This window comes from Ambystoma mexicanum, chromosome 1q (assembly GCF_040938575.1).
Source record: "Ambystoma mexicanum isolate Mex_15411 chromosome 1q, UKY_AmexF1_1, whole genome shotgun sequence".
In the NCBI taxonomy this organism is placed as follows: domain Eukaryota; kingdom Metazoa; phylum Chordata; class Amphibia; order Caudata; family Ambystomatidae; genus Ambystoma; species Ambystoma mexicanum.
The window spans coordinates 249,559,199-249,585,758 of record NC_090922.1 but is presented as its reverse complement, the minus strand read 5'-3'; positions in this window follow the sequence as shown (position 1 = coordinate 249,585,758).

The window sequence follows — 26,560 nt, the reverse complement described above, 5'->3', positions numbered from 1 at the left end:
GCCAATAGTGTTCGAAGGCAAGTTGAAACTGTTCTAAGAACACACACAGTGTTCTGAAATGTTCATAAATAAACAAAATGGGGGTGTCCAGAGGACACTATACCTGTCCGTACTGTTCGTAGGCAGGTTGAAACTGTTCTAAGAACACATCAAGTGTCCCAGAATGTTCGTAAATAAACGAAATGGGGGTGTCCTGAGGACACTATACCTGTCTGTACTGTTCATAGGTGGGTTGAAACTGTTCTAGGAACAAACGCCTGTCCGTAACTGTTGGTTTCACTTGTGACACACGTTTAATTAGTTTCAGGACCCGAACAGTGTCTGTAGAACACCAACGTGCATGCGCAAAACAGTTTCAGTGCATTTGTTGTCCTGCAGACACCCTTTCCCTTCTTGGACATGTTCACGACGCCATCATGTGACCACGCCCATGCTAAGCGTGTGTTCTGACTGCGGACACTGTTCGTGACCCCGAACAATTTAAAACTACCTTTTCAGGCAATCCACAATATTTTATAATAATAAATCACCATAACACAAGTTCCAGACAATAATCCTGACTTTTATACATACTTTTTGGGACTTTTTGAGCCTTTTTTTGGTGTTCGATCTATCCGCGGACAGCGCGGGTGTCCGCAAAGTGTGCACCAGCACCCCTATAAAAGGCCACACACCAGAGCTCATCCTCATTGTGTTTCTGGCTATTTTACAGAACACAGTGCATTTTTGCTGCCAATTTTCCAGATTTATTTCTGAAACCTGATTGCATCCATGGCTCCACTACTGCCACCTGGTGCTACATCTGCCTCAGCACTACCCCCACCCCCTCCAACACCACCACCTCCCCAAGGGCCTGAAGAGGGGAACAGGAGTGAGGATGCAGAGGAGGGTGAAGAGGATAAAGAGGATGAGGTAGTGGAAGTCCCTACTACCAGCACTCGCCGTGACTCTTGGGTGTGGCGGTTATTTACCATTCATGGTAACGTACCCAAGGCGCGTGCGAACAAAGTCACTTGCAACGATTGCAAAATGGTGCTCAGGCGCGGGAGGCTTGGTTCGTACAGCTTTGGTACGACAACTATGAAGCGACACCTAAGGTCATTCCACGGTGGGGCCATTCGCAAGGTTGTACCTTGCGAGGAGCATAGTAGGTTGAGATCCTCTACTACATCCTCTGTTTCTGATCCTGTCACCACAAGGAACACTCCTGTGGGAGAGTGTATCCCTCCAGCTGCCTCACAGGGCATTCGCAATGCTGATGACCCTTACCTTTCGCGGGTCACAGTTGTGTGTATGTACTGTGACACAGTACTCTGCAGGGGGGAGAGACTTCATAGTGCTTTTGAGACTACGGTCTCAGAGCACGAGAAGACCTGCACACTACCTAAGTAAGGCCCACCCTACTTCTTCCTCTCTCCACCCGCCCTTTCTTATCCTAGTGGTTGGTGGCCCCCCCTTACCCTCCTTTCCCCTCCTCTCCTAGGGTGTCGTGTGTAAAAAACCCAAAAAAATATAAAACAACAAAAATAAAAAAAATAAAGGCTCTTTTCAGAGCCGCCTTTCACAGTTTGAAAATATATAGAAGTGGCAAATAAATGGAGCAGGGCCCTGTGTATTTTTTAGAAGTCCGTGGACAGTTTGCGGACATCTAAAATTTTGGGGGGCTGCCCTATCATAACCATTGCACTTTTCTCTGGGAGGAAGTGGTGGCTCTGAAAAGAGCCTTTTGGTGGTGTTCGTTTGTGTTTGAAAAACTTGAAATGGTCCACACCTACTGCAAAATGGATGGCTGAAATTCCAAAAAGGTTGCAATGCATTTTGTACATTTCTCAGAAAAATCTGATTGCCAGCATAAGTAAGATGGACTCCATCTCTGCGAAAAATGTATGTGCTACGAAACATAATATTTTCATTGTGAAAAGAGGACATGCCAACATATCTTAGAAAGGCACAAACAGCCTTATTGACATTGCGCCTCGCTTTCTCCGTTTGTGGGCCAAATGAAGAAGAAGGCAGCCACATTTGTCTCTGCGCAATCCGAGAAAAAATTACTGGAGAATTTAGAAACATGTCCATGACCTTCCCAAGTCGTTCTTTCATTGCAAATTGCAAAGAAATTCCAGACACATGTCCTAAACTATTCCCTCCACAATGAATTATCATTATGTCTGGATGATGCTCTGTCTCCAAAGTAGCGCAGAGAGCTAGCAAGTCCAGCCACTTCATTCCACGCACTCCATGCCAGTGCACTTCCACATGTGGGAATCCAAGATCTACAGCTACTCCACAGCTTTCTGCATGCACCTTCAACCAATGTATCCACGAGTCTCCCAAAATCCAGACAATCTGTTTTCTGAAACACACAGCCATAGCTATCTGTTCTTCTCTCAGGAAAAATACTTTCTGACAAACTCTCTCCTGACACAACACACCCACTAAACTTTACTGACCAATCCCTCGCTCTGCTCATTATCATTTGCATGCCTCCCCACCCCAAAATCCCTGTATGTAACACGTGATGTCCGCGGACTACCGCCATGTCCGCGGACATATCGTAACATGGACAGCCCTTCTACCATTTCCACTTCACTCTCTGTGCCATTCCCTCATTGGATACAGCTAAGCAGTCACACAACCATCCACCAATCACATCCAAGACCTCTACATCTAACTCCATCATCATAGATCAGCCCTTCAAATGTACTGTTAATCACTCTGAGTACAAGTGTCATATCATTGGAAAGCACCTACTACAAGAACTACTGTATAAGTCTCCAAGATTTCTACTTGCAGCTGCATGCATATCCATATGCATGAACACAAACTACAGGTATGCATATTTTCTGTATAGTACATGTACAATTCTTATAAATGCATATAAACAGATTAACTGTCTTTTAACCTGTATAACCTATAAAATGAATTTACTGTAATTTTTCCCATCTGCTATAATCAACTTGTCATGACCTACAGAACGCGCCCCTTTTGGGCTTCCTGGTCCGTGTCTCAGCGGGGCTTACACTCCCTGGTACTCCCAACATGGCCGTCCAGCGTGAAACATCTTCCTCGCTCCACACGTTGGACGTATCGTGTTCTAGACCACGCCCCGCAGCTCTGCGCGTCTGAATGCTATTGCAAAGTAGCGACCAGACGTGTGCTCCGTAGCTCGCGGTATTGTTTTCCCTGATTCTGTCCCTTCTAAACTCCATTCCTAGTCCCTCTCCTTTCCTTCTTACTTCCTGGACCCATGTGATGTGTAGTGCACCCTCTTACTTTCCCGGATTCCTGGATCGTTGCATCCCGGAACTTTGAACGCACGCTGAGTCGGAAGAGACTTGTGCAGCCTTATTCAAGACCCGATCGTCCGCAAGAAGGCATCGACCAAGAAATCCAGCAAAGATCGGACTCAGGTGAGAAGGGGGGAACTACTTGACAGTTTGAGATGCCACCCGACCGAACTCGATATGGACATGGAAGCGGCCGTTCAGGACCTGATGCGTGGCATGCAAGAACTATCAACCGAGGTACAGAATCTCAAAGCGGAAAACGCCGCACTTAAGCAATTGGTTCTATCCCGTGATTCTGCCACAAAAGAAAGTGTGTTGCCTGGCGGCATAGTTGACAAATACGATGAGCTAAAGTGGGTTTCATAATTTCTCACCTTTCAGGAAATGCATTAACCTGGGCTACGCCCCTCGTTAATTCCGGCGATGCTCTCCTAGATGACTATGATGGGTTCATACAGGCCCTTAAAACCATGTTTGATCACCCAGAGCAGGTCTATAGTGCCCAGGAACGCCTGTTAGACTTCCAGCAGGGATCCCAGGATATGCTCACCTTTGTAACCTGATTCAAGCAATTAGCCAAGGAAGCTGATTGGTCCCCTGAGGCGAGTTTTACCCTTTTCAGGAGAGGACTGAATGAGGAGATTAAGGATGAGTTGGCCCGAGTGGCTCGCCCACTCATTTCAGGCACTAATGGACCTTGCCATGCAAATAGACTTTTGAATCCAGGAAAGGAAGGCAGAGAAGAAGAAATCCAGAGGAAATCCTCCAAAAGTGTCCTTTGAGAGTACCACCAAGACGGACACAAACCCAGGCTCAGTCACTGAACCAGAACCCATGCAGATAGGAGCCTTCCGTGGACCTATATCCCCGAAAGAAAGGATGAGAAGGATCCATACTGGGTTGTGCATGTATTGTGCCTCAGATAAACACTTGGTTAGGGAGTGTCCTCTAGCCCCTCCTCGTTGTTCGGGAAACGCCAGCTCCCGATCCTAGATGGAGCAGAGCTTCGGGAGAGAGATGTTTGCTCCACATCAATTCCATCCTTGAACTCTCCTGGACAAAACAATTTGGTGATACTGCAGGCCTTCCTATCGCCCTCCAAGAATAAGACCTATTCCATCTTGGTCTTGGTAGACTGCAGAGCTATGGGAATTTTCATTGATCAAGATTGGGTTGTTAGTCATCATATTCCATACGAGACATGAAGTACCATGCAGCCGGTGGAAGCAATCGACAGAAGACCCCTCACTTCAGGGCCCATAAGCCTGCAGACTAAAGAGAATCAGGTTTCTATAAACCATCATCAAGAGCGGATCAGATTCGACATCATTAAGTCAGCTCATTACCCCATGGTATTGGGTATGCCCTGGTTACCGAAGCACAATCCGTATATCAACTGGACAGCAGGATCACTGTTCCTAGGCTCAGAGTTTTGTATGTCTCACTGTCTATTCCTGGATCCCTCCTTGACACCCCCTAAAGAACCACCAAGAGACCAGAAAACACCACTCATGGTTTCCAATATCATACAAGTCCCTGAGGCCTATCAAGGATATGCTGATGTATTTTCAACTGCCATAGTCCAGGCCTTACCCCCTCACAGACCTGAAGACTGCACCATAGATACAGATCCCTCAGCAGTGATTCCCTTCGGCAGAATGTTCATCCTTTCCGAACCTGAAAAGAAGGCCCTCCGAGAATACCTGGATACCAACCCAGAAAATGGCACCATAAGACCTTCTAAATCTCCAGCGGGTGCTTCATTGTTCTTTGTTCCCAAGAAGGACACCAAGGAACTCAGACCTTGCCTCAACTATCGTGGCTTAAATCAATGCACCCTCAAAGACAGGTACCCATTGCCCTTCATCTCGGATATCCTGGAAGCTGTGAGAGGCGCCGTAATATTCACGAAGTTGGATCTCCGGGGTGCCTACCATTTGATCGTGTCCGGGAAGGAGACGAATGGAAAACAGCTTTTAGAACACCCTTTGGTCACTATGAATATCTAGTCATGCCCTTTGGACTAGCTAATGCCCCCGCAGTTTTTCAACGTTTCATGGATAGGGTGTTCTCAGACATGTTATTCCTCTTCGTCATTGTCTATCTGGACGACATATTGATCTTTTCCAAGGACCTTCTAAAGCATGAAGAACATGTAAAGACAGTATTGCAACGACTCCGTGAACACAAACTTTTAGCCAAACCCGAAAAAGGCTTGTTTCACGTTACTTCTGTTCACTAGCTAGGATTCATCCTTAGCCCACAAGGAATTGGTATGGACCCTTCAAAGGTAAAGGCCATACTGGCATGGCCCGCTCCCACGTCTGCGAAAGAAGTTCAATCCTTCCTGGGGCTTGCCAATTTATACCGGAAGTTCATATCCACCTTTTCCGAGATCATTCAGCCGATCGTTGCTCTCTTGAAGAAAGACACCCCCTTTATCTGGTCTACACCGCAAGATACGGCATTCCAAAGTTTAAAGGCAGAGTTTACGCAAGCCCCCATCTTAGCCCAACCCGACATAAATCGACCATTCCTAGTGGAGACGGAGGCCTAGAACTACGCCATAGGAGCGGTGTTGAAGCAGGAATTTGAGGATAAACTGGAACACCCCATTGGTTACCTTTCACAAACCCTAACTCCCAGTGAGACACACTACTCTGTCCTGGAAAAGGAACTGTTAGCCATCCGCCAAGCCTTCACTGAATGGCGACATCTACTTCTGGGTGCTAGACATCCAGTTCAGGTCCGCACGGACTATCGGAATCTTCAAATTCTACAGTCATTGGAGTGTAGGAACAGTCGTCAGGCGCATTGGTCATACTTCTTTGCCCAGTACCAGTTCCACATCACTCATGTTCCCCGACCACAAAACCTGATTGCTGACGCCTTATCTCGACGCCCTGACTATGTAACTATTGAAGATAGGGCCTACCCTAAGATGTTTCCCCACACGATCTTTGTAGCTCAAGTAGTCAATCTCCTGGAAGAAATTCGAGTCCAAACCCAATCCTCTGATCTCTGGAAGGATATTTCTTTAAGGACCATGCACTCCCACACAGAAATTACAACAAAGAATAATAAACCTCTGTCATGGTACCCTTCACTCTGGACATCGTGGCATAACCAACACCCTCCGCCTCATACAAACACAGTTTTGGTGTCCTGGAATGAAGACCGAATGAAAAAACAGTATGTCCAAGTTTGTACTATCTGTAGTCAAAATAAACATGATAACAAGGGACCGGCGGGTCTTCTACCACAACCTACACTGCCAACAAGGCCATGGGAATTCATTGCTACAGACTTCATTGTGGAATTACCACCTTCCCGAGGATACACGACCATCATGGTTACCATTGACTTGTTCACTCATATGGCTCATTTTACACCCCTGTGTAAGTTACCACCCTCATCCGAACTTGCTGGAATCTTTCTGGAACACATATTCCGTCTGCATGGACTTCCTTCCAAGATCATTTCTGATCGAGGACCTCAATACGTCTCACAATTCTGGAAACATCTTTGTCGCATTTTGGGAATCCAACGCGCCCTCTCATCAGGTTATCATCCCCAAACCAAAGGGGCCACAGAACGTGCTAATCAGACCCTGGAACAGTATCTTCGATGTTTCGCCACCAAGGTTCAGGATGACTGGCCGCTCCTGATACCCGTGGCTGAATTCGCCTACAACAATTCCGATCATTCAGCACTTAAGACCATTCCCTTTTATTGTAGCCAAGGTTTCCATCCATCGGTTCTACCCTCTGTTCTCCCTCATCCCACGCCTGTCATGAACCATCGAACTCGCCCTTTCTGGGCCTCCTGGTCCCTGACACGTCGGGGTCTATACTCCATAATACTACCAACATGGCGGCAAGCCCAGAATGCCGCTCACCAGTCTTTGCGTTCTACACAGCGTGTTCTATAAAGAGACCACTCCCCCGCGGCCCCGCGCGTCTCACCGCTACTGCTAGCTGTGTCTGGACGTGTGTTCCGTACTCTTCCTCGTACTATTCTGTTGTTTCCTGGTTCTAGGTAACCCTTCTTCCAATCTACCTTTCCTCCCTCTTATCCAGCCTTCCGGAATCCTTGCACCGCCTCCGCGTGCTTCTTATCCCCTTCCTGAGTCTCCTAGAGTTTTCCCTTGATCCCGGGCATCGAAGCTGAATGAACACTGGAAGCCGAGGATGGCCGAGCGGGCTTGTATAAGACCCGAACCATACGAAAGAAGACTCCTCCTAAAGAAGTCATCAGGCTACGAAAACAGGTGAGAAAGGGGGAAACCTGTGACAGATTGAGACGCCACCTGACCGAAGTCGATACAGACATGGAGGCGGCAATCCAGGATCTTATGAGCGCATGCAAGAACTAACCACCGAAGTACAAAACCTGAAAGCTGAGAATGCCGCGTTAAAACAATTGGTACTATCCCGCAACTCTGCCACAAAGGACAGTGTGCTATTGGGCAGCATTGTCGACAAATATGATGGCTCTGCAAAAACCCTCTGTGGATTCCTGGATTCTTGTTTGGACCACTTTACCTTTAAACCTTATTATTTTTCTACCCCCAGGGCTAAAGTGGGCTTTATTATTTCACACCTTTCCGGGAACGCATTAGCCTGGGCCACACCATTAGTTAATTCCGGAGATGCCCTTTTGGATGATTATGACGGATTCATCCAAGCACTTAAAACCATGTTTGACCGACCAGAACAGGTCTTTAGTACTCAAGAACGTTTACTCGATTTCCAGCAGGGCTCACAGGACATGCTCACTTATGTGACTCGATTCAAGCAACTGGCTAAAGAAGCGGGTTGGCCTTCTGAAGCTTGCTTCACTCTCTTTCGAAGAGGGCTAAATGAAGATATCAAGGATGAATTAGTCAGGGTGGCACGTCCAAGTTCTTATCAGGCACTTATGGATCTTGTTCTACAGATTGATTTTCGCATCCAGGAAAGGAACGCAGAGAAAAGGAAGACCAAGTCACCCTTTCAGAAGAACCCCTTAGAGACCTCCTCAAAATCCGAAGATCCTTCTGTCCCTACAAACAAACCCGAACCCATGCAACTAGGGGCCTTCCGTGGACCCAAATCCCCCCAAGAAATGTTGTGAAGGATCCATACTGGCTTATGCATGTACTGTGCCTCGGACACGCATTTAGTCAGGGAATGTCCAATAGCCCCTCCGCGGCGTTCGGGAAACACCAGCTCCCGATCCTAGATAGAGCTCAGTTCCGAGAGAGAGATGTAGGCTCCACATCTATACCATCCTTGAACTCTCCTGGACAAAACTCTCCGGTAATTTTACAGACCTTTCTATCACCATCCAAGAAGGAAACCTACCCCATTCTGGCATTAGTGGACTGTGGGGCTATGGGAATATTCATAGATCAAGAATGGGTCCTTAAACATCATATTCCCTACGAATCCCGGACAATCTTGCAACCCGTAAAAGCAATTGATGGCAGGTCTCTCTCTTCTGGACCTACAACCCTTCAGACCAAGGAAATTGAGCTTGCAATAAACCATCATTGAGAGAAGATAAAGTTTGACATCATAAAATCTGCCCATTACCCAATGGTATTGGGAATGCCCTGGCTACAAAAACACAATCCATTCATCAATTGGACAGCAGTTTCCTTGTTCCTAGGTTCTGAATTTTGCATGTCTCATTGTCTACTCCTGGATCCTCCTCCAACACCATCGGAAGAACGTTCAACAACCCAGCAAGGTCCTCTCACGGTCTCCAACATCGTCCAGGTTCCTAAAGCCTACCAGGAGTACAGCGATGTGTTCTCTTCTGCTATCGTTCAAGCCTTACCACCCCATAGGCCAGAAGACTGTGCTATCGAAACCAAACCTTCAGCTGTGATTCCCTTTGGAAGGATGTTTATTCTGTCTGAACCCGAGAAAAGGGCCCTTCGTGAATACCTAGATACTAACCTAGAAAACGGAACCATACGCCCATCCAAATCTCCAGCTGGAGCTTCATTATTTTTTGATCCTAAGAAAGATACCAAAGAGCTCAGACCTTGCCTTGATTATCGAGGTCTAAATCAGTGCACCCTTAAGTATCGTTATACGTTACCCCTGATTTCAGACATCCTGGAAGCCGTAAGAGGAGCCGTAATATTCACCAAATTGGATCTCAGGGGGCCTACCATCTGATCCGTATTAGGGAAGGAGACGAATGGAAGACAGCCTTCAGAACACCCTTTGGTCACTGTGAATACTTGGTCATGCCCTTTGGACTCGCTAACGCTCTGGCGATCTTCCAACGCTTTATGGATCGGGTGTTTTCGGATATGCTGTTTCTCTTCGTCATCGTCTACCTGGACAATATTCTGGTATTCTCTAAGGACCCTCTCAAGCATGAAGGACATGTTAAGGCAGTACTACAACGGCTACGTGAGCACAAGCTTCTAGCAAAACCCGAGAAGTGCCTTTCCATGTTTCCACCGTCCACTATCTAGGATTTGTCTTTAGCCCAGACGGCATAGGAATGGATCAATCTAAGGTTAAAGCCATACTATCCTGGCCAACTCCGACCACTGTAAAACAGATCCAGTCTTTCCTGGGCCTAGCTAATTTCTATCTAAGGTTCATACCATACTTCTCCGAGATTGTTCACCCGATAATTGCCTTGTTGAAGAAAGATACTCCCTTTCATTGGTCATCTGCCCAGGAGAAGGCTTTCCAACGCTTGAAAACAGAGTTTACACAAGCCCCATCCTGGCTCAACCTGATATAAATCGACCCTTCCTAGTGGAAACAGATGCCTCTAACTATGCCATCAGAGCAGTTCTGAAGCAGGAACTCGATGACGGACTGGAACACCCTATTGCCTATCTTTCACGGACATTGACCCCCAGTGAAACTCATTTCTCGGTTTTAGAAAAGGAACTGCTAGCCATCCGTCAAGCCTTCACCGAGTGGCGTCATTTACTTCTAGGAGCTAAACATCCTGTCTAGGTTCGCATGGACCATCGAAATCCCCAAGTATTACAGGCCCTGGAATGCAGTAACAGCCGTCAGGCCCGTTGGCCTTCTTCTTTGCCCAATACCAGTTCCAGATTCACCATGTTCCTGGAACACAAAATATAATCGCTGACGCCCTGTCTCGGCGTCCTGACTATGAACCTCCTGAAGACTGAACATTTCCTAAGATGTTTCCCCATACAATATTTGTAGCTCAGGCAACCAGTCTCCTAGATGAAGTCCGCGTGCAAACTCAATCCTCTGATTTCTGGAAGGACATCTTGGGCAAGAACCAGTGGAATTTGAAGACTAAGCATGGATACCTGTTCAAAGATAATGCCTTGGTTATTCCAACACAAAAACTACAAAAAAGGATAATAAACCTCTGTCACGATACCATTTACTCCGGACATCGTGGTATTACCAATACCCTCCGACTAATACAAAGGCAATTTTGGTGGCCCGGAATGAAAGCTGACGTATAACTGTACGTTCAGACATGCTCTGTCTATAATCAGAACAAACACGACAACAAAAGACCGGCTGGTCTACTACAGCAACCTCCACTACCAACAAGGCCTTGGGAATTCATAGCAACAGACTTCATTGTGGAATTACCGCCTTCCAGGGGATACACAACCATCATGGTCACCATTGACTTGTTTACTCATATGGCTCATTTTACACCCCTGTATAAATTGCCATCCTCGTCAGAACTTGCTGAAATTTTCCTAGAAAACATATTCCGACTACATGGACTCCCTTCCAAGATCATATCAGACAGCGGCCTCAATACATATCTCAGTTCTGGAAACACCTTTGCCGGATACTAGGAATTCAACGTGCCCTCTCCTCAGGCTACCATCCCCAAACTAATGGAGCTACTGAGCGAGTAAACCAAACCCTGGAACAATATCTTCGTTGCTTCTCTACCAAGGTCCAGGACGATTGGTCCCTTTTAATACCAATGGCTGAATTTGCTTATAACAACTCGGATCACTCAGCCGTTAAGACCAGTCCTTTTTTCTGTAGCCATGGATTCCACCCTTCGGTTCTACCTACTGTCCTTCCACATCCTACACCAGTTCAATCAGTCGACTCCTGGATTGAAACACTCATTAATGTACAAAGAGAAGCCAAAGAACAATTAGAGAAGGCCAAGACCCAGACCAAGCTGTATGCGGACTCCAAAAGAAGGCTGAGCCCTTCCTACTCAATAGGGGATAAAGTATGGCTATCCTCGAAGCTGCTGCCACGGCATCTGCAACCAAATAAATGGGCTCCCCGGTATTATGGGCCATTCCCTATAAAGGAAATCATCAACCCAGTGGCCTTTCGACTCAAATTACCAGACTCCTGGAAGAAAATCCACCCAGTCTTTCATACATCTTTAATGAAGCCCTACGTCCAGACCTCTCGAACTAACCTCCGGCCTAATCCAGTACTCATCAATGACCAACTGGAGTATGAGGTCTCCAGAATTTGTGATTCCAGATATAGACATGGCCAACTCCAGTACCTGGTGGAATGGAAGGGATATCCCCCCAGTGAACGCACTTGGGAACCTATCTCAAACTTAAATACCCCCAGGTTACTCAGAAGGTTCTATCTCATACACCCGGGCAAACCCGGCAGGACGGGTTTTCGGAGGAAGCATGCTGTCATGAACCATCGAACTCGCCCTTTCTGGGCCTCCTGGTCCCTGACACGTCGGGGTCTATACTCCATAATACTACCAACATGGCAGCAAGCCCAGAACGCCGCTCACCAGTCTTTGTGTTCTACACAGCGTGCTCTATAAAGAGACCACTCCCCCGCAGCCCCGCGCGGCTCAACGCTGCTGCTAGCTGTGTCCGGACTTGTGTTCCGTACTCTTCCTCGTACTATTCTGTTGTTTCCTGGTTCCAGGTAACCCTTATTCCAATCTAACTTTCCTCCCTCTTATCCAGCCTTCCCGGAATCTTTGCACCGTCTCCATGTGCTTCTTATCCCCTTCCTGAGTCTCCTGGAGTTTTCCCGGGCATCGAAGCTGAACGAACACTGGAAGCCGAGGATGGCCGAGCGGGCTTGTATAAGACCCGAACCATACGAAAGAAGACTCCTCCTAAATAAGTCATCAGGCAATGAAAACAGGTGAGAAAGGGGGAAACCTGTGACAACGCCGGTACCTACTGTCGACTCCTGGATCGAAACCCTTATCAACGTACACCAGGAGCCCAAAGAAAACTTAGAGAAGGCCAGAACACAGACTAAGAGGTATGCAGATTCCAAAAGAAGACCAGGGCCTTCTTATACAATTGGTGATCAAGTCTGGTTGTCCTTGAAATTAATACCCTGACATCTACGGCCAAACAAATTGGCCCCTCGGTACTATGGTCCATTTCCCATCAAAGAAATTATAAATCCAGTCTCATACCGGATCAAACTACCAGACTCCTGGGAGAAAATTCACCCAGTTTTTCACACGTTCTTATTAAAACCCTACATCCAATCCTCCCGGAAATCCTGCAGACCCCCTCCTCTACTGGTCGACAACCAACTGGAATATGAAGTGTCCAGAATATGCGACTCCAGGTATAAACAGGGTCAGCTTCAATACCTGGTAGAATGGAAGGGATATCCTCCTAGTGAAAGAACCTGGGAACCACTTTCTAATCTCAAGACCCCTCGACTGCTCAGAAAATGTCACCTCATACACCCGGGCAAACCTGGAGGAACGGGTCTTCGGAGGAGGCATGCTGTCATGACCTACAGAACGCGCCCCTTTTGGACTTCCTGGTCCTTGTCTCAGTGGGGCTTACACTCCCTGGTACTCCCAACATGGCCGTCCAGCGTGAAACATCTTCCTTGCTCCACACGTTGGACGTAGCGTGTTCTATTAATAGACCACGCCCCCGTGGCTCTGCACGTCTCAATGCTATTGCGAAGTAGCGACCAGATGTGTGCTCCGTAGCTCACGGTATTGTTTTCCCTGATTCTGTCCCTTCTAAACTCCATTCCTAGTCCCTCTCCTTTCCTTCTTACTTCCTGGACCCATGTGCTGTGTAGTGCACCCTCTTACTTTCCCGGATTCCTGGATCGTTGCATCCCGGAACTTTGAACGCACGCTGAGTCGGAAGAGACTTGTGCAGCCTTATTCAAGACCCGATCCGTCCGCAAGAAGGCATCGACCAAGAAATCCAGCAAAGATTGGACTCCGGTGAGAAGGGGGGAACTACTTGACAGTTTGAGATGCCACCCGACCGAACTGTTTTAATTCTATAGCATTAGATTTACTATTTGTGCTTCTCCTCACTACTAGCTTACTTTCTACTGTCATCTGAACCCCAGTTTAGTAGCATATAAATTCAAGAATACCCATCCCAACAAGTTGTAGTTGCCCAATGCACAATCACACACCATCACATACATCTTTATCATCATACTCAAACACTCATGCACACAGCACACATACATTGCAGAACACCCCAACCCATACCTTCTTTATTTTTTTCAACAGACCCTAAAGAATGCCTACCAAAAATCAAGTCCGTCGAAAGCAACGCAGAAGTAGAGCAAATGAAAATAGAAGTGTCCAAAATAAACATCCATCTCTAGCAGAATTTGTACAAGAAGTTCAACCAAAACAGCTAATACAGTCATTTAGCGAAACAAAACAAGCTTCAAGTACAGAAACTTTGCCTTCTCTATCAAAATGTAAAACGAAACAGAAAACGATTAACAAGAATTCAGCTACCACTACTGCTAAAACTGTTCCTATAAATCTTGCTATAGTGCCAAGTAAGCATAGCAAAAAAAGTATTTTAGCAAAAATGTTCCGCCACAGAGTCCTTCAAAATCTTATAAAAACAGGAGAGAAATCATGCACAACCCTTAAAACCTACCGTAGAAAATTAATCTTAGAAGCTTTGATAGACAGTGCAATCCTTCTCAAAAGAAAGTTATTTATTTTAGTGTTAAACAAAATGAAACCACTAACAAAACTAATGACTAAATTACAAAAAAGACTTCTCAATAAACGAAATGTCAACAAAAATAACTTCTTAAATATATGTGAAGGTGAGTGAAGTCACACCACAAGCACAGAACCATATTTCAATGAAGAAGCATACAAACAAAAGAAACAAATACAATTGCCATACATAGCAGTGGACGAGGTTATGAAAAAGTTAATAATACCATAATGGAACAAGAAATACTGCTTACAAAAATATCCCCAGAAAACTTAGAATTACCTCTCCATTCAACTGAACCAGAACGTCTAGTATACAAATGGCCATGCACGTCAATGTGTAACATTCCTAAAAAATCTTTTAAGTTTTTACGCCAATTCCTCAATCAGTATGTGAAAGGCAAAGACAAAATCAAAATGAAACTACTGCTAAATATGGATACCTGTCCAGTGCGCAAGTACACAGGACTACGAGGACATTCATTAGCCTCCATTTCAGGACCTATTTGCAAAACCACCTTTTATCATATCAAAATGATATCAACACATCATTCAACTATAAGAAATCTAGTCTATAAACTGTACTATGCTAAAAGTCCTGCTTTAGCACTAGCCAATTTAAATAACATTCTTCTACATGGTACAGCCAAAGACCTACTTGAAGAAATCGACTATATCCAGAAAAAATATTTTGGAAGTGAAAGCCACTTACAAAATGCAATAGCTTTACAACAGTCTAGCAACAATTCTACGCATGGCAACCTTCTACTATACACATACAAAAAAGAAATACTGAAATTTAAAAGTACATCTGGTGAAGTACCAAACCATGTGTGTGTATGTTGCCGCAGAACTTATTATAAAAGTAACACAAAAACTGTAGACCTAACATACAAAATAGAAGACAATGAAGATTCTAAATGGTTCGAATTAGCTCTCTAACTTGTAGCAGAAAACAAATACGAAACAACTGACCCCTTAATACTTTGCAGTTACTGCACTATAAAACTTGACAACAACCAAACTCCTTCACGTGCTATCACAAATAATTTGGAATTATTCCCACTACCATAACCCCTACAACAACTCAATTTATATGAGACCATCATAATTCAAACAGTGCACACCTTTCAAGCAATAATATGCCTTCCATCAAAAACAGCAACATTATCTCCCTCTGAATTGGTGAAAGGCATTTGTGGCAAAGTAGTGTATTTACCATTAGATCTAAAACAAAATGTGCACACTCTGGGAGTGCAACTTCCAATGGAGCAATCTTTAACTATCTTAGTAAATGGTGTACCTACAAAAGACAAAATAATTATGCAACAACTGGTAGACTTACATAAAGTTAGACAAGCCTTGCAATATCTAAAAAACAATAATGAATACCACAAAGAAATTAATATTGAAGAAAACTTGAAGGAAACCACTGAAATAATTCAAGAGTCACCAGAAACTGGTCAATTTGAGCTTCTAGATCCTGCTACAGTATCCAATAATTTAGACCATTATACAATTCATCCATTGCAATCTAATGACACCGTAGAAGATGCACTAGAAACGTACCAAATGCGACAAACAAAGGATCACCAATCAGCATATGGGAAAAAGTTTAGAAGCACGTGCTTTTCCTCTACTCTTTTTTACTGGCAAAGGAGGAAGGTACGATGATAGACCTATTCAAATAACAGCATCAGAATACCACTCGTTACAAATGTATTCTGAAGATCCCAGATTTAGACAAAATGTGGAATACATATTCCACCTACTCTTTGAAAGTGAACTAGCAACTCTATGTTACGGAGTTGCACACACATTAAAATCAGGAACCCACTTTCAATATATGTCAGCTACACAATTATTACAAAAAGTGCAAGTAAAAGATGAGGTTTTACAATCAAGTATTACAAATCTATTAGCAAACATGCATGGTACTAAAGAGTCCTGGTTCCGACGTCATGAAGATGTACGTTGTATGATAAGAAACCTTGGCCCACCCACTTGGTTTGTTACATTAAGTTGTGCAGAATATGCATGGGAAGATTTACATGATTTCCTACGCATATCAAACAAAAACAAAACAAACATAGATATACTAACACCTGGAGAACTTTGTTCTTTAGATCCTGTTAATGTTTGAAGATATTTTCATCATCGCTTCTTTGCTATGCTACACTTTATTTGTAATAAAACTGTTCATCCCCTCAGAGAAGTGCAACACTTCTTTTGGAGAAAAGAATACCAAGCCAGAGGCGCACCACATATCCACATGCTTTTATGGATGAAAGATGCTCCTAAATTTGGTCAAGACAATGATGCCACTCTGTTACAGTTTATCGAAAAATATATCACTTGTGAAATTCCATCGGATGCAAAAAATAGTGATCTTCATGCACAAATTTTACAATTTCAAAGACACAAATGTGGCAAATATTGTCGTTGCAAATACAAAAACAAAGGGAAATACTACACCAAATGCCGCTTTGGTTTCCCTAGACCAGTTACAAAAACAGGTTAAGTGAACAACTTCATGTCTTCAGTTAGACATAATGTTAAAGGTAAATCACCTAAAAATACATATTACATAAAAAGAACAGAAGGAGAAAAATATATCAATGATTACAATGCAATCATTGCCCTCTTATGGAATGTAAACATAACTGTGCAGTACATTGCATACAATTCCACTGCAGTTGCATGATATGTTACAGCATTCTTAACCAAAGCAGAAAAAACAGAGCTTCAAGACCTCTGGAATGACCCGTCATCAGACAAAACACTGTCTCAGAAATTGTACAGCTTGGGCATAAAAATGCTCTCCCATAGAGAATGTGGCTCCTTTGAAGCAGCAGATTGTTTAACCGTTACTTCTTTGTATGGAAAATCTGAAAATATAATATGGCTAAGTCTTGGTCCTGCTAAATCTAGAAAAAGAGTTCTCAAATCATACGACGACAAAGAAACAATAGCCAAAAATTATCCCAACAGCCAAGACATTTTGAAAAACAATTTGCTGGACACATACTACCCAAACAGAAGTACCACTTTGGAAACCATGTGTCTATACCACATAGCCCAAAACTTCACATACAAAAATAATATCAAACCTGATGAAAAAAAAGGTAGATACAGAGTGACAAATTGTGAAGGCAGCTTAATAAAACTCACCAAACCAAATTTAATTAATCATATGAAATTGTCATTAAAGACTCCTCACCATAAAGAACTATATTACATGTCCCTGCTACAACTCTTTAAACCATGGAGAAAAGAAGAAGAAATACTAGATAACTATGACTCCTACGAAGATGCTTTCAAAGCAAATGAAAGCACTATAACCGATGTAAACTTTACACACTACAAAACAATGTTGCACAATGAACAGCAACACGAAGAAGAACTCCAAAGCCCAACTAGATAAGGACACTCCTGACAGTAGTCAACCTTCTGTAACAGGAAGCCAAGAACCACTGGGACAGCCACTAATAGCAAATGAGGCAGAATTAGCTATGACAGAAGTAGAAAACACCATGTGTCAGTATGAAGATAAAGAAGACTTAACTATACTACAATCAAAATTAAACAATGAGCAGCTTAGCATTTTTCAAGAAGTAACAAAAGAAATTGCACATGGTGTACAACATGAAAATAAAGAATGCACCTGCCAAAATGACAAACCTATACTACTGTATGTCAGTGGTGATGCTGGTTCTGGCAAAACATTCTTAATCAAAATCATCAGCAAATTCCTTCAACAATTGACAAACAAAAAACTGTCAGCTGTTGTCACTGCCCCCACAGGTTTAGCTGCCTACAACATAGGCGGTGTCACTTTACACCGATTACTACTCCTGCCAGTAGAATACCAAATCAAATTAGACTATTACAAACTTTCTACAGAAGCTGCAATGGAACTACGCAGAGTATTAAAACAAATGAAAATGCTACTAATAGATGAGGTGAGCATGGTCTCCAACCTAATGTTGGCTTTGATTCACCTCAGATTACAATAAGTACTTAAAACAAACTACGAAGAGCTCTTTGGAGGAAAACACATCATTGTTTTCAGAGATCTTCTTCAATTGACACCAGTGAAAGGTGAGCCTATTTTTAAAACCTTAGAACAAACTCTGCCATAAAACTGTTGGCAGCATAGGAAATGACAACCTTTGGCAACATTTCCAATACAGAGAATTAACAGAAAACATGCGACAATCTGCAGATCTCACTTATGCCAACATTTTTAAAAGTATTAGAGTTGGTATACTATCTCAAGAAGCACAAACAATATTGAACACCCGGCACATTCATGCACTTTATGATGATAATGCATGTGCTACGCATGTTGTGGAACAATTAGCACACAAAAATATCAATTGTATGGCCTTAATGCCAACTCTTGCAAGCTGTTCCAAATTCAATGAAACAATGTTGAAAAAAGAAATGCAACCAGTAATTGAAATTAGCGCCACAGACAAACTAAACGTACATGGTATGACACTACCCATTTGTGAGCGAGCCACAACAAGACTAAATAGTTTAGAAAATTCAATCTCCAACACAGCTGGGTTGGAAAAAATATTAAAATTATCCTTAAACTGTAGAGTAATGCTTAAATGTAACCTTGACATGGATCAAGGACTAGTTAATGGAGCGCTGGGTACAGTTGTTGGCTTTCAAACATACCCACGTGACAACAACATTCAGTTTGTCAATATTCGCTTTGACAAACTTTCAGAAGTGAAAAGAATAGGACGCTGAACACCTCGATTCCTTCTCTTCAAAGACATGTAACAATTTTCTCTAACTCTTGCATACGCAGTCACCATTCATAAATCACAAGGTCTTATCCTAGACAAAGCATTGATAGATATTGGTAACACACTCTTTAAAGAAGGCATGAGCTATGTAGCACTATCACGCTTACGTACACTTGACGGTCGATATCTAATCAACTTTGATGCAAGTAAATGTCACACTTTAACACAACTTGAAAAAGGATACAGACTCATAAAGGATACAAAATCAGCATCCACCTTGGGAGCCCCTCTGCTCTGGGATATCTTGAACGCGATGTTAACAAGACTTTCCCCCCAAGAGCGCAGCCTGTAGAAATAAACTATAACTAACAGGCCAGGGGCTTGAGTGAAAAGGCAGGTGCAGCGACAACAGAGCTAAGGGAACAAAGCAAAATGATGGTTCAAGAGAGCAGCCAGAGTTACCAAAGTGCAGCAATCACCCACCCGCAATTACCCTCTCTTACCTGCTTATTCAAAAGGGAAGTCTCGTAACCTATGTGAGATCAGCAAGGTGATGACAAGGTAAAGAAGGAAGAAAGTCTCAGTTGAAGGAAGTCTGTGCAATAATCCACCTAACCCGAACGGCACGAGGGCGCAACTAGATAGTCCACAAAATAATCCCCAAAGAATTCAGCAAAGCGTCCTCAAAGTGAAAATAGCCAATCCAAGTAGTGACCACCAAATCAGGAGAGCGTCCAATCGGTCACTTTGGTGTGTAGAGCAATGTTTCTTGTGATGAGAGCAGCGTTGTTGATAGATCCAGAAAAGGAGTGTTTTGTGGGCTTGTGAAACACGTGAGGGTGAAGGGTTCAGAAAGCCAGTAGAGAGTAAAGACACTCGAATAGAAGTCCAGTTCAGATTTTCCTAATGTTCTGAATTGCGTTGAACTTGAGGTTAGCAAATTCCAAGGGTTCACAACAAACAAGGGCAAGAGGGAAACAGTCCATTTGGAAAAGCCGTGAGTTCGTTTACCAAGGGAAAACAGCCGAGAGAAAGGGCGCCAGGAATCGTAGGGGAAAAACGTTCAAGAGGAATCCTTGAAGCATGAGCCGGGTCCAGGAAACACAGGAATCAGGATATCAATAAATCGGGCACTCGAACTAATTACTTAGTTTAGGAGCACCCGTTGCAGGGATACGCCGTACTAAATACTGGTATCATTTCCAGGACGCAAGACACGTTGCGTGCGTTTCACGTGACCGCGGGAAGGAGGAATGCTGGATAATGTAGTGCAGCGTATTCCACAAACTGAAAGCAGTCGCCAGGGCAGCTTCCACATAGAAATAGATGCCCCCGGACGTCTGTAAGCAGGAATGCGGGGCATGACAGTAAAGTAAACGCTGATATTCCTTGCATTTTAGAATACAATAGACTTTGTTCACTATACACCCCCCATCTAAAAATATATCCTGTTCCACAAAAAGTAAAACGATGTAAAAGAAAACTAAATCAAACAGAAATGCACAGTATGTCACTGCAAATCCTCCAAAGAGAGTAAAAGAAACTAATACTTAATCAATTACCACAATCAAAGAAGAACTTATTACTCAAAGTAACTCAAGTACTTCTTCAAAGAAACAACACACATTCCAAAAAATGACTTGGACACAGACTTACCTGGTCCATTTAAATTTTCAAATATAACTGGTGTAAGTTGCTACGCAAATGTAGCAATGAATATTCTATTTCATTTACCACCAATTGTTGACAACATTTACTTACACAGTACAGACCAATTGTGTTTGCAAATGTTAGTACTTCATAGAAACGCAACAAACAATCCTGACAACACGTATAGTGTTCATGGAATAAGACAACAATTGGACTACTGTGCTGGAATGGTGAAATTAACTATAAACTCACAAGAATTTCTAATGTACCTACTACAAATACTGCAAAAAACATACCTATAAATAAAATCTTCCAGATTTCATACATGTGGAAACATACATGCACTCTCTGCAATAATGTGACACAGTAACAAATTCCCAATGAGCGCTTTGTGTATGTATCCATACCCAATTGTGACTCCGTTCCATTTCAGCAACTTGTACAAAATGCAAACCATGGTAGATTATGTACTACCTGCAATTTCGGATAATCGCTCCTCCTTACTAATACAAACACATAGTAAATACGTAATACTAATGCTTCTATGCTACAATGCAGATGGTACCAAAAACATCTGCAAGCTGACTGGATTCACACATGGGGCCTCATTACGACCCAGGCGCTAATGGGTTAACGGCGCCGTAAAATGCTGCGGCGCCGTTAACCTATTAGCGCCTAATTACGAGGTCCCTTTGCGGGACCCGACCTTAATGGCTGGTGTAGAGCAGCCGTTAAAGTAGGGACCCGCAAAGGGACCTTGGTGCTAATTACGGTGCCGCAATTTGCGGCACCGTACTTAGCGCCTTCCCCATTCCCATTGAGAACTATGGGGCAAAAATGGGAATGGGGAAGGGCCATGGAGGAAGGGGGAATTACCACCCTGCCAACCTTGTAATGGGGTGGTAATTCCCCCTTCCTCCATGGTGGAGTCGGTAACTTACCGGCATGGACCATGGTGCTGATAGCACCATGGTCTTCCGCCAGGGTCGTAATGAGGCCCATGGTCAAGTATCACTTGGTAAGAAAACCTTCACAACAATAGGTATAATCTACCACACAGGAGCCTCAACCAATGCAGGTCACTATACTGCATATATAAAAAAAATGTGGATGATTCGAATGTAATGATAGTACCATTACTCTAAAGCAGAGATTACCAGCAAATCTTACAAACGCTTATTTAATCTTCTTAAAACCAAAATGTATTAACTAATCTGTACTTAAACATTAACAACACTTCAATTAAAAAACTATAAACTGTTAGAATATGCCAACAAGTATCTAACTGCCCCAAGATTTTACAATATCCAAACAGATCAATCAATACCACTTTATTATAACAAAAAATAGACAGTTAGAATATGCCAACAGGTATCTAACTGGCCCAAGATTCTACAACAACTAAACAGATAAATGAATACAACTAAATTGTATCATAAAATAAACAGTTAGAATACGCCAACTGGTATTGAACTGCCCCAAGATTTTCAATAACCAAACAGATAAATCAATACCACTACATTATAACAAAAAATAGACAGTTAGAATACGCCAACTGGTATCTAACTGCCCCAAGATTTTCAATAACCAAACAGATAAATCAATACCACTTCATTATAACAACAAATATACAGTTAGAATATGCCAACAGGTATCTAACTGCTCCAAAAATCTGCAACAAGCCAACATATAGAACATTAGCCAGAAACAACAAGTGAACACTGAAAACAAACATACAAATAGACTGTAGCATAACAAAAAATGTTTTTTTTATTCCAACATGGATTTAGTTTTCCACAGAGCCAATGATTTTAGCAACAAACACAGAAACTGAGCAAATTGCACAGTACACTGGTTTGTAATCTACTAAATATGAGGGTCAAAAAAATAAAAAAAATATTCATTATTCAAAGTTATAAGTCGTTACAAACTACCAATACTAACATGATCTTTTCTTGTATAACAGAAATTAACAAGGAATATATGTACTCCAGTTACCAAACCAAACAGTAAGTATATTATAATAAGTACAACCACCGCAGCAAATCACACCCATAGTGGCTTATAACTTCGGTGCTTATAAATTTGGTCTTGGCCATGCACCCAAAACTCTAGGCCCTGGCCACAACCACCACAGCAAATCACAACCATAGTTGTTTGGTACTTGGGCGCTTATAAATTTGGTCTTGGCCATGCACCCAAGACTATAGGCCCTGCCCACAACCACCACAGCATATCACACCCATACTAGCTTATAACTTTGTTGCTTCTAAATTTGTTCTTTGGTGCCAAACTTATAAGCCACTATGGGTGTGATATGCTGCGGTGGTTGTGGCCAGGGCCTAGAGTCTTGGTGCATGGCTGTACGGCCATGCACCCAAGACTCTAGGCCCTGGCCACAACCACCGCAGCAATCACACCCATAGACCATACCCAGAGAATCAAACATTTTAACTATGCCATATGGGCACTTTTAATGTCCGCGAACAATATGAGTGTTCTTAGAACAATTTCAGCTTGCCTACGAAGAGTACGGACAGCGTCCTCAGGACACCCCCATTTCGTTTATTTACGAACATTTCAGGACACCGCGTTTGTTCTAAGAACAGTTTCAACTTGCCTACGGACAATACGGACAGGTATAGCGTCCTCAGGACACCCCAATTTTGTTTATTTATGAACATACCAGGACACTTGATGAGTTCTTAGAACAATTTGAACTTGCAGACGGACAATACGGACAGCGTCCTCAGGACACCCCCATTTTGTTTATTTACGAACATTTCAGGACACCGCGTGTGTTCTTAGGACAGTTCCAACTTGCTTGCGAACAATACGGACAGGCATAGCGTCCTTAGAACACCCCCATTTTGTTTATTTACGAACATCCAAGGACACTTGATGTGTTCTTAGAACAATTTCAACTTGTCTACGGACAATATGGACAGGCATAGCGTACTCAGGACACCCACATTTTGTTTATTTATGAACATCCCAGGACACTTGATGTGTTCTTGGAACAGTTTCAACTTGCCTATGAACCATACAGACAGGCGTAGTGTCCTCAGGACACCCCCATTTCGTTTATTTATGAACATTTTAGGACACCCGTATTGTCCGCGGTCAGAACGAACACAACAGGGGTGCCTGCCACCTAAATAAATACATTTAACCCATCTATACCCATATATATTCAGTGAATGAAAAAACGTTGTTAAAGGGACATTATGGTTAAGGTACGCTAATAAAAACCAATCAAATTCAGTGAAAAACCTTTGTTACAAGGACGTTAGGGTTAAATTGCTGTAATAAAAATGTATCAAATTGAGTGAGAAAACACTATGGTTACAAGTAAAACCGAAACCCCCCCAGAAATTCTCCAGTTATGGTAAGCTAAGCAACCATAACTCGCGCCACCACCGTGCTAAGACTAACACCCAGGACATCAAAGATGACATCACAAATGTCATTGATGACATCACTGATGACATCACATGTCTGGCCCCTTTTTTTCTTCACTGACATATCTAGGCCAGGTGGTTTTGTTCACTGACAGTCAGAAACTTAAAATTCAAAAGGTACTATATATGTAAACATTACCCTTCTCATATGTTCTTACAGTACTTGCCTTAGGGATTTGTCGTAGCTTATGGTGTATATAAATGGTGCATTAAGCAGGCCTCAAACACACCAATCATTTCTGTACAGGAACATAAACATTTAGGTTGTTAACAGTTTGCAAAGATACTGCTTCTTTTTCACTTACGCTAGTTTCCCTGTATGTGCCTCTGATTTGTATGCATTGTGGTCTTTGTATGTATTGCTTGTAGTAGCACAAGTGTGTAGTAAGTGGTGAATTATTAGCTAGTTATTACATGTTTGACAGTACTCAAACCTCTGGTAAGAAAGCATTCATTATTTTACTATCCACCATTTCAAGATTATAAATATTGTATCCACCTCTATGGTGCATGCTGCAGCCAAAGGGTAGATTTTTGTCTGATTAGGTTCCTGTAGTAGGAAGAACACTGCAATGGAAAGTTGTTCAGAGCAGTACAGTCTGTAATAGATGAAGTAGTTCATGATACATTTCCCGATCACACCTAACATCTTTTTGCCAACATTATAATCACATCCCCTTGTAGGGACTTTTGATAAAAATTAAATGCACATGTGACGTCATCAGTGATGTCATCAATGACATTTGTGATGTCATCTTTGATGTCCTGGGTGTTAGTCTTAGCAGTGCATGGTGGTGGCGCGAGTTATGGTTGCTTCGCTTACCATAACTGCCGAATTTCTGGTGTTTTTCGATTTTACTTGATATCCCTTTAACAAAGTTTTCTCGTTCAATTTGATAGGATTTTATTAGCGCAACTTAACCATAACGTCACTTTAACAACGTTTTTTCACTGAATTCGCTAGGTTTTTATTAGCGCAGTTTAACCATAACGTCCCTTTAACATAGTTTTTTCATTGAATTTCATAGGTTTTTACCAGGATACCCTTAATTTGTCTACATTTCCCTTACATCATACTGACCCCCATGTCCCAGCATGGTATCCACAGAGTCAGTGGATTTCGGGCAGCATTCACAATGCCCAAAAGCACAGGGGTTACCTTACATTGTTGTAGCGTGCAACGAACAAATAGAAGATGTTTAAAGGGCAACACATATATGTACCACAATCAAAAATGAAATATGTCTACAAACTCTGAAATTATGAAATCAAAAGTGGAATTACATAGGTTGTGCAACATAATGGAATGCACCAAGCCCAAAAGTGGCCTGTCCATCTAGCAGTATTACCTCAGTGCTGCTTTGCTTACACAGTCAGAAGCAATTATCACAAGGAAGTCCAATCTACTATGAAGAAACCCATACAGAAAGTAGTAAGTACACTATATTTCTTCCTGTAACATTGGAGTTTGTTGTATGTACATGACTTGTAAAAAGTATTGTTTTCTTTACACAGAAATGGCACCCTGGTGTAGCTAGAGGATAATTCCCCCATGAAGAAATGAGTGATGGAAGTAACTCTAATGGTACACAGTACCATTTTAAAAGTAGGAAAAAGTAATGTACATTGCTTCACATGTCACTGAAACATGTTTTTTTAACAGGATATAGTTCAAATGAAGAAAGTGGCCTGGAATTACCAGCAAATGTGCAAGAAGATGGGCACAGACAGACCCAAAATGTAAATATTGTAGATGAGCTTGTTAGGCAGAAACCTGTGCAGTTCCCTCTGGGACCACTGCAAAAGATTTAGGACTACAGGTGTTTGGCAGTAAACCCACTTGGTAGCAGTCTGTACCACACAGATTCACTTGGTAGCTGTGGCTGAGAAGTCAGACTTCCCTCAAGAAGAGTTAGGCAGTATACAGAGTATTCACAATAGGTCAAGAGAACACAATAGAACAAGTAAACACTGACCAGGGCTTGGTGTAAAAGAGATATAATTATTTATTTAAAACCACATCTAGAAAAATAAACAGGCACTAATAGTAAGCAATTCACAAACACGGTCAATAAAAGATATACACTCCCTTAAAAGAATTTTAGACAAGTCTTAAGTAAAGCCCCACATATTTTCAGACAGCGGTGAGCCCTTAACGTAGATGGCACTCTAATAATTTGTTTTTAAAAGGGAGAGAAAAACAGAGAATAAATTGAAACAGGTCCCAACACTTTTACAAGAACACAACAAGAGAGGAAGGCAAAGTAAAACCGTGAAGTTAGAGTTCAATATGCTGGATCCACTTTAAGAGGATCAAAACGAAATGTGTCCAAGGTCACACGGTTGCAGTGCACAAAAGTCTTGTAACGGTTCAAAAAGGAGTTGGACCAAAGAAAGGGACCAGTTAGAGAGTCAAGGCAGCCAGCCCAGTCCAGAAGGTTAAGGGGTTATTATTACCTTGTTGCAA